The sequence below is a fragment of the Mesoplodon mirus genome (genome assembly GCF_964341445.2).
Source record: "Mesoplodon mirus genome assembly, chromosome: 3".
In the NCBI taxonomy this organism is placed as follows: Eukaryota; Metazoa; Chordata; class Mammalia; order Artiodactyla; family Ziphiidae; genus Mesoplodon; species Mesoplodon mirus.
Window position 1 is genome coordinate 112,302,117 of NC_138978.1, and position 12,709 is coordinate 112,314,825.

Consider the following 12,709-nt stretch of genomic DNA (forward strand, 5'->3'; position numbering starts at 1 on the left):
CGCTCCCATTTTATATCGGAAACCAAAAGCTCGCAGATAGTTTCCGTTTTAGCCAAGGAGACATGGTAAGTCTATGGTGCACGGAAGCAGTTACAGGACACAGCTTTCATCCAGGCAGTGAGGCGTCTGTCTCAAGGAGGAGGTTGGAGTGGCCAGGACCCACTCACACCTTGAACACCATAGTTCCTAAGTCAGTCGTCAGGCTCAGACTGTTTGGGTTCCTTACATCCTTTTACCTCTAGTTCCTGGCATTTCCTGGAGAGAGCAGCCGTCCTATAGAAGCTTGTAAACAGAAAAATGGTATTTTCCTTAGGCCTGGGTTCTTAGTCTGAGGGCCTTCAGAGTCCATGAACTCCCTGATAACTTATGTGAATGTGTCCACAGAACCTCTCTTCTGATAAGAAGGCCCACAGCTTTCCCTTGGACTCTGAAAGGATTCATGGCCCCAAAACAAAACAAAAGCCCTGCTATAAACCAGTAGCACAGAGGATTCATGATACATTCCTATCATTTCCGAAATCATCCAGAGCAGTTTTGGGGAAGGGGGATAAGAGCAATTTCACCACTGTATGCCACAAGATCTTTTGGTGGGCCAGTGAAGAAGAGAAGATAGTGACAGTAAAGCTCAAATCAGGCAGTAGCACAGACAAAAACATCAGGAAGTTTCAAAGGGTATGGAGCAGAATGAAGCACCTGGCAAACGCAACCTGCCTGATCCAGTTTGCTGATTTAGTCTAGTGCCCTGTTACAGATGAGTCAGGCAACAGAGACCCAGAAAGGTTAAGTGAATTACTCATGAATGCACCAGTTGAGGACAGACAGGAGACACTGGCATCTCAATTTCTGTTCCAATCCCCTTTCTACACAGCCCAACATAGCCTATGGAGCTTGGCTGAAAGATTCAGGCTGGAGACTTGGGCTCCCGGCCATCAGTAGTTTGTCGGCTTTTCACTTCCTTGTGTTATGTGGCAGGTGCACTGAGAGGATGTTAAATTGCTCTTCAAGCCTCTAACACACTGCCTCTCTAGGATATAGATTATTTATACAAGTTTGACCCCGGTTTTATGGTTCCCATCAGTTGCTTATTTGGGCAATGAGTCAAAGCACATTAATCAACCCATAACCTACCCAGGACACGAAACACTTTGTTAATCCTTCTCTTCTGAAAAGAAAATGAATTAAAATCTTTTTAAAATTAAAAAGTCACCAACTCATTCGTAACAAATCTTCAGTGTTAGCAAAGTCATCCTGCCTGCAAATACAGAATAACATGGAAATACCCAGATGAAGAAAGGGATTCTGGGAGTAAAACAAACTCCCCAGTACAAGGAGTCCAGGTCACACTTAAGGACAATTAAGGAAGGGTACAACCCAACCCATACTCACCCAACATGGCCCATGACTACAAATACAGTTTCTCAGATTCACCCTCTTTTCTATCATATCTTTTTGCTTGTTTGAATAGCTTTGCATTCTCTGCATGGGAGGTGGTGCAGAAGTGGGCCAGGTGACAGGAGCAAGCCAACCACAAGCTAAATGAAGAGATTCCCTCCACAGATAATGGGAGAATCTCACAATTTTTTTGTTGAAAATTTCTTTAAAGGATCCCTCATTTTACAGATAAGGAAAATGAGGACCAGAGAAGATAAGTGCCTTGTTTGAACTCACAAAGGTAGTGAATTGGTGGCAGAATTGGGACTACCATTCAGGTTACCTGATTCCTTTTAAGTACAATCTCCCCCGCACCAGACTCTCCCAACGAGCTCTGTCCTATTCATGGGTTTTAGTGCTCTGGCTTTGCTGATAGAATTTCATTGATGCTAACTTCTTTCTTCCTATTTTTCCTGTTCTCTTCTGGACTCTTGCTTTTTCCCCCTATTTTGATTTTAAATATTTTTCCACTGAAAAACATAAAAGATATTCTTCAAACTTACCTTCATGGGATCCTCAGAAATGACCTCTGAATTAAATTATCTACCGTCTTTCTTAGACAAAACAGACATCTCATTGGCCAGAAAATGGCAGTCGTTTTGAATTAGCATTGACTTAATGGAGTGTTATAGTAAACATTTAATAATTCCATGTCCTTGGTACAGCATTTGAAAAAGAAGTCATCATAAAAAAAAGATAAAAAAGTCATCATAAAAGAGACAGTTGGAGAGAAAAGAAAGCCTATGGCATATCAACCTGAACAATTAGTACTGACTGTCATTTTTTTCTTTTAATATTTATTTATTTTTGGCTGCGTTGGGGTCTTCATTGTTGTACACGGGCTTTCTCTAGTTGCGGCGAGCGGGGGCTACTCTTCGTTGCAGTGTGCGGGCTTCTCATTGTGGTGGCTTCCCTTGTTGCAGAGCACGGGCTCTAGGCACGTGGGCTTCAGTAGTTGTGGCACGTGGGCTTCAGTAGTTGTGGCACGTGGGCTCAGTAGTTGTAGCTCGCGGGCTCTAGAGAGCAGGCTCAGTAGTTGTGGTGCATGGACTTAGTTGCTCCGCGGTATGTGGGATCTTCCCGGACCAGGGCTCGAACCTGTGTCCCCTGCAATGGCAGGCGGATTCTTAACCACCGCACCACCAGGGAAGTCCAGTACTATCATTTTTAAAAGAATTTTTAAAGACGTTTTTAAAAATTCAAACTATGAAACTCTCTCATTGAAAGGAGAGACTTTTTCTTCTGCAGAGACTTTTTAAATGCCTAAAGCCAATTATCAAGCAATATTACATCTCCTTCTGCAGTGCCATTGTTTGGCCAACACGTCTTACAGGCTATTGGGAAAAGGAGGGCTGGTGTCAATGAGCCCTGATAAACTCTAACCTCATCACCACAGACATCAGTTTCCTGGTGAACCATGGGCTTCCCAGGTGTGAGCCATCTCAGTAGATCATAGTCATTGCTAACGTTTAGTCTGGCTCACATCAATATCAGCTATAACTTTCCATCTTCCAGTCCAGTGGTCGGTCTCTTCTTTGATCTCACCATCAACACTGTAAAGTGCTGGGCATATATAATCGAGACTCGACAAATGACTACAGAAATCCTTCCTTAGCATCCAAGATACTGCACTGTCCTAGTCCCTCTCTACTTACCTTACCGCCCTGCCCCTCTTCTTATCTACTAAAACAGGTCAACCTTGCAGCTTTGTTTACATTTTCTTCTCCCTCTCCCCTTAATCGTTTTGCCCCTTCCCCTAGTTTTCAATAAGTACCTGCTCTGTCTACAGACCCCACGAAAGTGAAACTCCCCACCTGCCACCGAACCCCTGACCTGTACTCCAGGTCCACATTTCTAATGATGCACCAAGCAACACCACTGAGGAGCTTTAATGTCCCTTCTATCCTGAAGTGCTGCCCTGTATGTCACAAGGGACACAGGACAGATGGCAGCCCAAAGTGGGGGAAAGCACGTGTTAAGGCATCAATAGACCTGGTTTTGGACAGAAGTGTCACTGATACACTGTATGCTCCTAGTACAGTTATTCACCAATTTGAGACTTAGTTCCCTCATCTATACAATGGGAAAAACAAGTTACCTTGAAAGGTTGTTGAAAACACTAAGTGAATTTCCATTTGTAAAGCATCTGACCCTAGTCATATTGAAAAGCATTTGTTTTCCTCCCAAATCTTCATTACAAATCAACTCCTCCTGACGGTGCCCATTTCTGTTAATGCCTCTCCGTTCTTACTCATCAGGTTGAAAACCCTGGAGTCAGCTTTGACTGCTCCCCTCTCCCCTTTCAATCAAATCAGCTGCCAAGTCCTTCCTTTTATGTCTCTCCTCTATTTTCCATTATTACTGCAGTAAACACTCTTACCAGTTACAGGGACCTACATATCATTGCTGGATCCATCTTAAAACACAGTTGCCACTCCATGTCCCCTCCTGCTCAGAAACCTGACTGACTCTGCCAGTGTGTCCGAAACCTCTGACTCTGCCAGTGAGTCCGCAGAAACACAAACTCTAAGCCCTCAACAATGTAGCCCAAAGCTCTCTAACCTCTCCCTGACTTCTGCCAGCTAACCTCAGACAAAAAGGGATGCTTTAAGCCTTCCAGAAGGCACCCTATGTTTCTCTTCTCTTGCCATGCTGTTCGTTCTCAAAAAATGGTTTGATGCAGTCTCTCCTTTCCTGGAGGGAAGCAATACTCGTAGTGGTTAAAAGCTCAGATTCTGGAGCCAGACCGCGCGAGTGAATCCAGTCTCTAGCTCTGTATGTTACTCAACCTCTTTGAGCCTGGGCTTTTTCATCTATAAAACAGGGAAAACAACTGTATCTTATTGGCTTAGTGTTAAGTGCTCAGAAAGAATTATTATTATTTCACTTGGCACGACTCCTTAAGGTACTTTTCCTTATCTCATTCTGCCTAATGTTAGTTTTTAAAATATAATCATAGTTATAATAATTTGTACCTTATTGTTTACTCTCTCTCCCTCCCTACCACCTCCCAATTATAAGTCCTGGTGGGAACATATGGATTTATGCACGTTCATGATTCCCCACAAAATGAGCCCTCAAATACTTTATTTTTTTAAATTTATTTTATTGATGTATAGTTGTGTTCATCTCTGCTGTACAGAACAGTGACTCAGTTATACATGTATATATACATTCTTTTTCATAGTCTTTTCCATTATGGTTTATTACAAGATATTGAATATAGTTCCCTGTGCTATACAGTAGGACCTTGCTGTTTATCCCTCCTATATATACTAGTTTATATCTGCTGATCCCAAACTAATTGTCAAAGTCCTTTCAGTGGATAAAGTCAGGGATAATTATTTCTCTCCTTCAGCCTCAAAATGAAGAACTAACAAGATCAGGCAATCTAGTGATCTGGCTAAGACCACACCCAGTAAGGCAGAGCCCTGGAAACAACCTAGCTCTCCTAACTGGATCCAATAACCTGTCAACACCAGAAGCCAAGCATGCCTAATTATCCTGCTAAATAAGTAGATGTGATAGAAAGTGGCGATTAGCTTCAACAGTTAGAACGTTCTTGAAAAAGAATCCTGCGCCCCACGGCCAAATGCCAACAACCGTTGCTGGCATTGAGTAGTCCTGCCTCCTCTCCAAGCCTTTACCACTCAACTCAGCAAAGAACAGAGGTGGCCCAGAGCCATGTCTGCATTCATGGTGGGAAATGTTCCTGGGCTCTCCTGGTTGGACAGGACAACCACTTCTCTCCTACCCCTGGAGGAAAGACAGGACTAGACCAGCAGAAATCGAATGTGGATGAAAAAAGACCAACATCCAACCTTTACAGAGTAGTTAGGAGACTAAATAAGAAGTTGCTTGAGAGGAGAAGGCAGCAGGGAGCACAATCGAATACAGAAGAAATTTGTGTTTATCATTACAGTGTCTACTCAGACCAAAGTTTATTCTCTAGCAGTTTTCAAGGGCTTTGTGTTCTGTTTTGTTTTCTTGCTCTGACAGGAAGGCCATGTATGTCTTGATTTCTCTTCTCATTTATAATCATCAGCCCTTTTCCTAAGGGTCCATAATTAAGCTATGAGACAAACGTAGGCTCTTAAAGAAGTTTTATAAAAGGGTACTTGCCGCACAGGAAGTAGGTGACCAGAATTATTTACCAAGCCACTAATTCAGTCAACAAACACAAGTACCTATGAGGGAGCCAGGAAACAGAAATAAAGAGTTCCTACAGTAACTGCCCCCAAGCTAGTTCAGGCTGTGGCCACAGTCTGGTTAAATTTAACTGACATTTACCTTAGTTTTTAAAAAGTAGGGGAGCATTTCTTCAAGTTTATTTCACACTTTGGTTCCTCATTTCTGGGGTAAACTGGTTTTATATTTAAATAGATCTGGTACACTCACACTTCCCAAAAAGAAAAAAAATATGACAAGTTCATATATATAAAAATATATCAAGAGAATGAGAAGATAAGCCACAGGCTGGGAGAAAATATTTTCAAAATAGATATCTGATAAAGGAATGTTACCCAAAATATACAAAGAACTCTTAAAACTCAACAACAAGAAAATGAACAACCTGATTTTTAAATGGGCAAAAGATCTAAACCTGAACCTCACCAAAGATATAGAGATGACAAATAAGAATATGAAAAGATGCTCGACATCACATGTCGTTAGGGAACTGCCAATTAAAACAATGAGATACCACTACACACATATTAGAATAGCAAAACATCCAAAACACTGAAAACACCAAATGCCGGTGAGGATGTAGAAGAACAGGAACTCTCGTTCACTGCTGATAAGAATGCAAAATGGTGGGCCTCCCTGGTGGCGCAGTGGTTGAGAGTCCGCCTGCCGATGCAGGGGATACGGGTTCGTGCCCCGGTCTGGGAGGATCCCATATGCCGCGGAGCGGCTGGGCCCGTGAGCCATGGCCGCTGGGCCTGTGCGTCCGGAGCCTGTGCTCCGCAACGGGAGAGGCCACAACAGTGAGAGGCCCGCGTACAGCAAAAAAAAAAAAAAAAAAGAATGCAAAATGGTACAATCACTTTGAAAGACAGTTTAGTAGTTTCTTACAAAACTAAGTATACTTATGCCATAAAACCCAGCAATTGTATTCCTGGCTACTTACGCAAATGAGTTGAACACTTAGGTCTCCACACAAAAACGTGCACATGGAAGTTTACAGGAGCTTTATTCATAATTGCCAAAACTGAGAAGCAACCGAGATGTCCTTCAGTAGGTAAGTGGATAAACAGTGGTACATATAAACAATATTGTTCAGAGCTGAGAAGAAATGAGCTGTCAAGTCATGCAAAGACACAGAGGAACCTTGAACGCATATTACTAAGTCAAAGAAGTCAATCTGAAAAGGCTACATATTGTATGATTCCAACTATATGACATCAAAAAAAAAGGTGAAACTATGGAGACAAGACCAGTGGTTGCCAGGGGTCAGAAGGGAGGGATGGATGACTAGGTGGGGCACAGAGGATTTTTAGGGCAGTGAAACTATTCTGTATGCTACAGTGGTGGACACATGTCATTATACATTTGTCCAAATTTTTTTTTTTTTGCGGTACGTGGGCCTCTCAATGTCGCGGCCTCTCCCGTTGCGGAGCACAGGCTCCGGACGCGCAGGCTCAGCAGCCATGGCTCACAGGCCCAGCCGCTCCGCGGCATGTGGGATCTTCCCGGACCGGGGCATGAACCCGTGTCCCCTGCATCGGCAGGCGGACTCTCAACCACTGCGCCACCAGGGAAGCCCCATTTGTCCAAATTTAAAGAATGTACAACACCAACAGTAAATGCTAAAGTAAACTATGGACTTGGGGTAACAATGATGTGTCAGTAGAGGTTTGTCGATTTTAACAAACATACCACTCTGCTGTGGGATGTTGAAGTGGGGAGGCTATGCATGGGGTGGGCTGCGGGCATATGGGAACTCTCTGTACTTCCTGCTCAATACTGCTGGGAGCCTAAAACTGCTCAAAAGCATAAAGTCTATTTTAAAAAAAATTATATATGTGCATATAAAAGATCCTTTCCCCAGCTTATATCACGTATAAGCATACACCCTTTGTCACAACTCATTATAAAAAATTGGCAGTGCCATCATATTAGGAAAGAATCAAGGTGAAATGTTTTAAAATATAACGTATTCATTCATTCAACAAATTTTTCTGAACACTTACCATGTGCTACCCATTATGCTGAGTTCTGCCTTGTGGAGATTACATTCTAATCACATAATTTTTAAAACCCATGGCTTTCAAAACCACCTACTGTTACCAGAAATCACTGCCAATACCTGCTAGAGGGATTACTTTTTTAAAAAGTGATCCGTTGAAGTTCACCAAGGTTCCCAGGTGTGGGGAAAAACTGTTGACTTTCCAGGTCAATAACTGGAAAGGTGTTCTTCCCAGAGTGCCCTATCTAAGCATGATCAAGCATCAAAGATGCGCTAACCTCCTGAATATACAGGACGCTGAGACCAAAGCGATACGTTTCTTGTTAATAAAACCCAGAAAGAATTGTTCCTGTTTTGTAAGTTTGGGTAAGATCTTGACAAAGTTCTCAGAAGAAAATATATGTAAAATGCCTCTCTGAATGAATGTAGGCCCCTTCCCCCTTAACTACACACATTTTAGCAAATTAGAGCTGTGTGCAGATGACCCAGACTTGACCCTCTGCAGGAAGGGGAAACTAGAGAGTTGCAGGTGGCCCTCCTCACACTGGCTGGAACACTGTTGCTAGCCTCTGGATGCACCATGCATGACTTGCTGGACAAGTGCAGGGACCCCCAAGAACTGTCCTATCATTTAAAATGACTAATGTGCTTATAACAACCCCTGCACACTATGTTTATACCGAGGCTTCCAAAGCACTGTGGGGCCTTGAGGTCAGGGAAAGAGAGGGCTTAGCCTCAGGAAATGGGTTCAATCTTGTGACAAGTAAAAGCCTCTTCAACCAAAAAGGAGAGGCTGCTGATCTTTTTAGCATCCGCATTAATACATGATGCAATAAAACCCAATTCCATACCCCATACAAATCATGCTACTCTTCTCAGAGGTAAAAACAGAAGGAACTATCTTCCTTCCTCATCCCAGCCTTTTTTTTTTTTTTTTTCATATCTGCAGAAGCAGGGAAACCCCTCCAGTTTTCTCTGATGTGCAGCAAAGAGGTCTTTCCTAGGAGATATGGTAGAAGGTGTGCATGACAGCAATGGGGAAGGTACTGAAGCAATAGCCCCACCCATGCTACCCAACATCAATAAAACACCATCATCATTTAGCACTGATCAAGTTCCTACAACTCAGCAATACACAGATCTGCTCTCACATATTTCCAGAGGGTGCTTACACTTTGGGGCAGTCATGCGAAAAGGATGAAAATTAACTAAGAAAATGATCCTCTGATCCCTCTCCTACAAACTGGCAACATGCAAGTAATGTTTCATGCCTACATTTTTGCATTTTGAGTCATTACCAATTCATCATCAACTCACAGTTCCTGAAAGCCCACCATATGCCAGGTTGTGTTCTGGACATAAAGTCCCTGCCATGTGTAGAGAATATGCAAATATTCCAGCACACTGGTGGAGGCTCATTCAAGTTTACAATCATCAAGAAGACATTGAGCCTCAGGTATTTCAGACAATGCAAAAGGTTAGAGGAAAGGCTAAATGTGGCTTGGAGTGGTCAAGAAAGTTTGCAGAAGGGGTGAGACTTGGCCTAGGGGGAGAACAGAAAGAATTCAGATAGGCTGGGAGAAAAGGGAAAAGAATTCCAGGTAAACAGTTCTGTGCCCAAAGGTTTTATTATTGATTCTAAACCTGGTCTTTCCAAATGATGGCCATGGGATTATGAGGGCACAAAAATAATGAATTTATGAAAAACCAGGGCCTCTCACATGAGATCCATTAGGATGCATTCGGAAGCCCAACAATATTCCTGGAAGGAAATTTGGAAAGTGAAGGACTTCAGAGGAAGAAGGAATAGATCCAGCAGTTTTCTTCCAGGGAGAACAAAGACACACCGTTCTGAACAGGCTCGAGAGTTAACAGACCTAAATTCCAGTCTGTCTCCAGAATCTGGGACTCCAAGCTAGATTCTTAACTCCTCTCTGAGCCCCAGTTTCCTCCTTTTTAGAATAGGGATAATAATATGTAAATCATCAGATTAAGGCAACGCATAGCAATTCCCTAGTTGAACAGTTGAGACATAGATGTTCAATAATAGTAACTCTTGTCATCACGTAAAAATGAAGCATAAAAAACTTTCCAGTTAGAGATAAATGAGCAACTACAAAACTGCAATGTCTTTAAGGAATGTTTGATGAAAGTCTGATCTGTCTTGCACTTCTATATGCCACATTTTTGATCCTAGTAGACTGCTTGGGCTATAAAGTCAAATCGACATAATGGGAATCAGTGGCTTAGTTGCAAGTAGCAGATGACCCTTGTAGTGCTACTTTCTAGAAAGCGCATTGAACCTTCACAACTGAGAAGAAACCATTACCGTCTTCAGTCCAGGAACATGCCAAAAGTCATCGGTTATCCCCTTGGGATTAGTCCATTCCATACCCTGCCTATAGAGTTTGAAACTTTAGGCTGGCAAAGAACCTTTTCAACAAACTTTTAATGAGTGTCTTTGTACTAGACACTGTGATAGATCCACTTAGGGTCTCCTAATGCAGGAACAAAAGGAAAAACTCTAAGATTGTGGCTTTAGAGCCACAACTGCAATGAATTCTTACAGGTCTATGGGAGAGGCTTCATCCTCTTTTTTGCAGAAAAAGAAAGACATCAATTAAGATATATGCATTCTTTTAATTCTTTTACTCATTCCTTCATTTATTCATGTTTTTCAAATAACATCCTTTGGGCACAGAGAGGCACAAAGGACAGGGTAGAGAGAGCCACTGCCCTCAAGGCTTTTACATTTTGAAGGGGAGAAAGAAATCATCTAACTATCACAAGGAAGACCAGAGATGGGCGTCATCCAAAGGATGCAAAGTACCATGGAGATGAGATTAATCCTGACTGGGAGGTCTAGGAAGACTTCTACAAGACTTGTGCATCAGCTGGGCTAGGATTTGGAGAAAATAATCAGGGCAGTGCAGGCATGGAGCTCAACTTGATGGAGACACACAGGTGGAAGAATGTCTGGGGAACTATTTGCTGCAAGAACGGGTAGGTAACATGAGGTGGCCCAGGTCCAGCGGAGAATAGAGGTTAAGTAAACACTGAATTGTTAAGGGTTTTGAATGCTAAACTTAGGAGTTACCTTTCTGATTACATTAACACTACCTAGTATGTACTAAGAAACCTGTTAGGAGAGGGGGAAAAAATGAAGGAAAAGAAAAAAGAAGTAGGAACTTAGATCAAAGGAAAAGCCCAAATGGCATTAACATAGGTTCACACTCCAGACCTCTTAATGACATTGCAGCCTTTTTTTTTTTTCCACTCTACATGAGCAGGCAAGGTCTTTCTTGTCCTAATTTATCACCTTTAACCAGCTTTTACCCTTTCTCCTTGCCTTTACTAGACATTAGAAATTGGGCAAATATGTAGATTCTGAGGAAATCCAAAGGGCTTTGGGGGGAGGGAGAGGAAATGCGATGCAATGCCATCAGCCTTAATCATCCAACCTTCAGCTGAGGTCACCCTTCCCAGGCCAATTCAGCTATATCACTGGTTCTTCTCAGTCTGATTTCTTTCCATTCACTCCCTTAATCCCAGTCGTTTTTGAAGACCATCTATGTTTTCCTTTCTGTAAAGTAAAAGATAGCCAGACTCCCCATTTATGACCTTTGTTCACTATGGTGCCATCATATTCTCTTCGGGGCCCAGCTAAACTTCTAACATCAAATTTCCCCCAACGACAACCTCCACCTCCACCTCCAACACACACACACACACAAGGTTCTGCATCCCCCTATATAGGACGCAGGGCTCTGTGCCTACCACATTATCATGAGCCTTGGGTACTCCTGCCTCACCACCCAAATGGCATTTTTCAACGTTCATTTGGCTCTTAAAATGTATTCCACTTTAAATAATATCCCTATGTTGGCTTGTTAAGAGAAGAAGGTAGACACTTGAGTAGAGCAGTAAAATAAACAGGGGAGGGGAGAAAGGAGAAACAGAGGCTTCTTAGGCGGGGGAGTTCAGTGACACTTGGACTGCGTTCAAAGTTGCCCCCTCATCCATCACAGCTCCTCAAAGACTATTAACTTGCTAGCCATTTCCAACCGCCTTTACCACACCCTTAGTCCCATGGGAGGAGGATAACGCCATAGGGGACGCAGAGTATTCATGTCACCTTACAGGTAAAAGACAAATAGGCCAGCTATCAGAGCAAGGATAAAACATCACCAGATTGAATCCAGTCTAATGCTCACGTAGCAATGGGTGGGTGATTCATTATTTGGGGTGGGGGTGGAGGCGGTTAGGAAAAAGGAAAATCGTGGAAAGTCCCAGAGGAAGTGGTCATCCAATTCTCGAAGCGTGGCCATAAGGTACACAGCGCGCCCCTGTTGCCGCTGGCTCCCGCCCTCAACCTCTTACTCGCCCTCTCCTCCCAACGCGCACTTCACCCGGTGCCTTCACTCACAGCCCTCAGCTTCGGTGTTCTCCCCGGGTGAAGGTATCGGCTTTGCTCCACCGGCAGACATGGACATTTGGCGTTGGGAAGCCTATCAGAGCTAAACGGCGACCACCCCTAGGACGACGAGCTGCTGCCCATCTACCCACTCATCCGTATTGTGCCATTTGTCCAGTCTGATGGCTGCCCAAGCCGCTGCTCTGAGTCAGGATAGAATGGAGCGGAGAGAAAAAGGGAGAACACATTTCACAAGGACCCAAGATGACCCGCTGGCCCCCCTCGGAGTCTCCCACCCCCACCCCCAAATGCCCCGAGTGGGGCTGGGGGCGCGGAGATACAAGGCGAGGGGAGCGCAGTCGGTCCCCGTCCGCAGCTGCACACAAAGCCCTTCACCTTCTCCTTGCCTCCCAAGCTCCTCCCTGGGCTTCGTTTTTCCGAGGGTCTCGGATGCCCCCTTCGGTGGTCGGCGGGACGGTCTGACTGCCTCTCCAAGCGCTGCCTCCTCCCTCGCGTCTCAGCCTCCTCCTCCCCGCCCCTCGCCACAGACCCCGAAGGGAGCTCTGTCCGGGTCTTGGGGGCCGCCAAGAACACCCCCCCTGCGCCCGGGGCCCCGGAGCCCCTGCGCCCCCAGGGCGCGGACAGCGGTACAAGTTCGCCCGGCCGTTCCGCCA

General features: G+C 44.1%; 1 protein-coding gene across 1 annotated transcript in view; it reads right to left on the bottom strand.

The window, feature by feature from the left end:
• Positions 1–12,709, bottom strand: part of ZNF697 (zinc finger protein 697) — a gene marked incomplete at its 5' end in the record, with an annotated part of 70,468 nt that overhangs the window by 13,487 nt on the left and 44,272 nt on the right. The gene's annotated exons all lie outside the window — the stretch shown is intronic.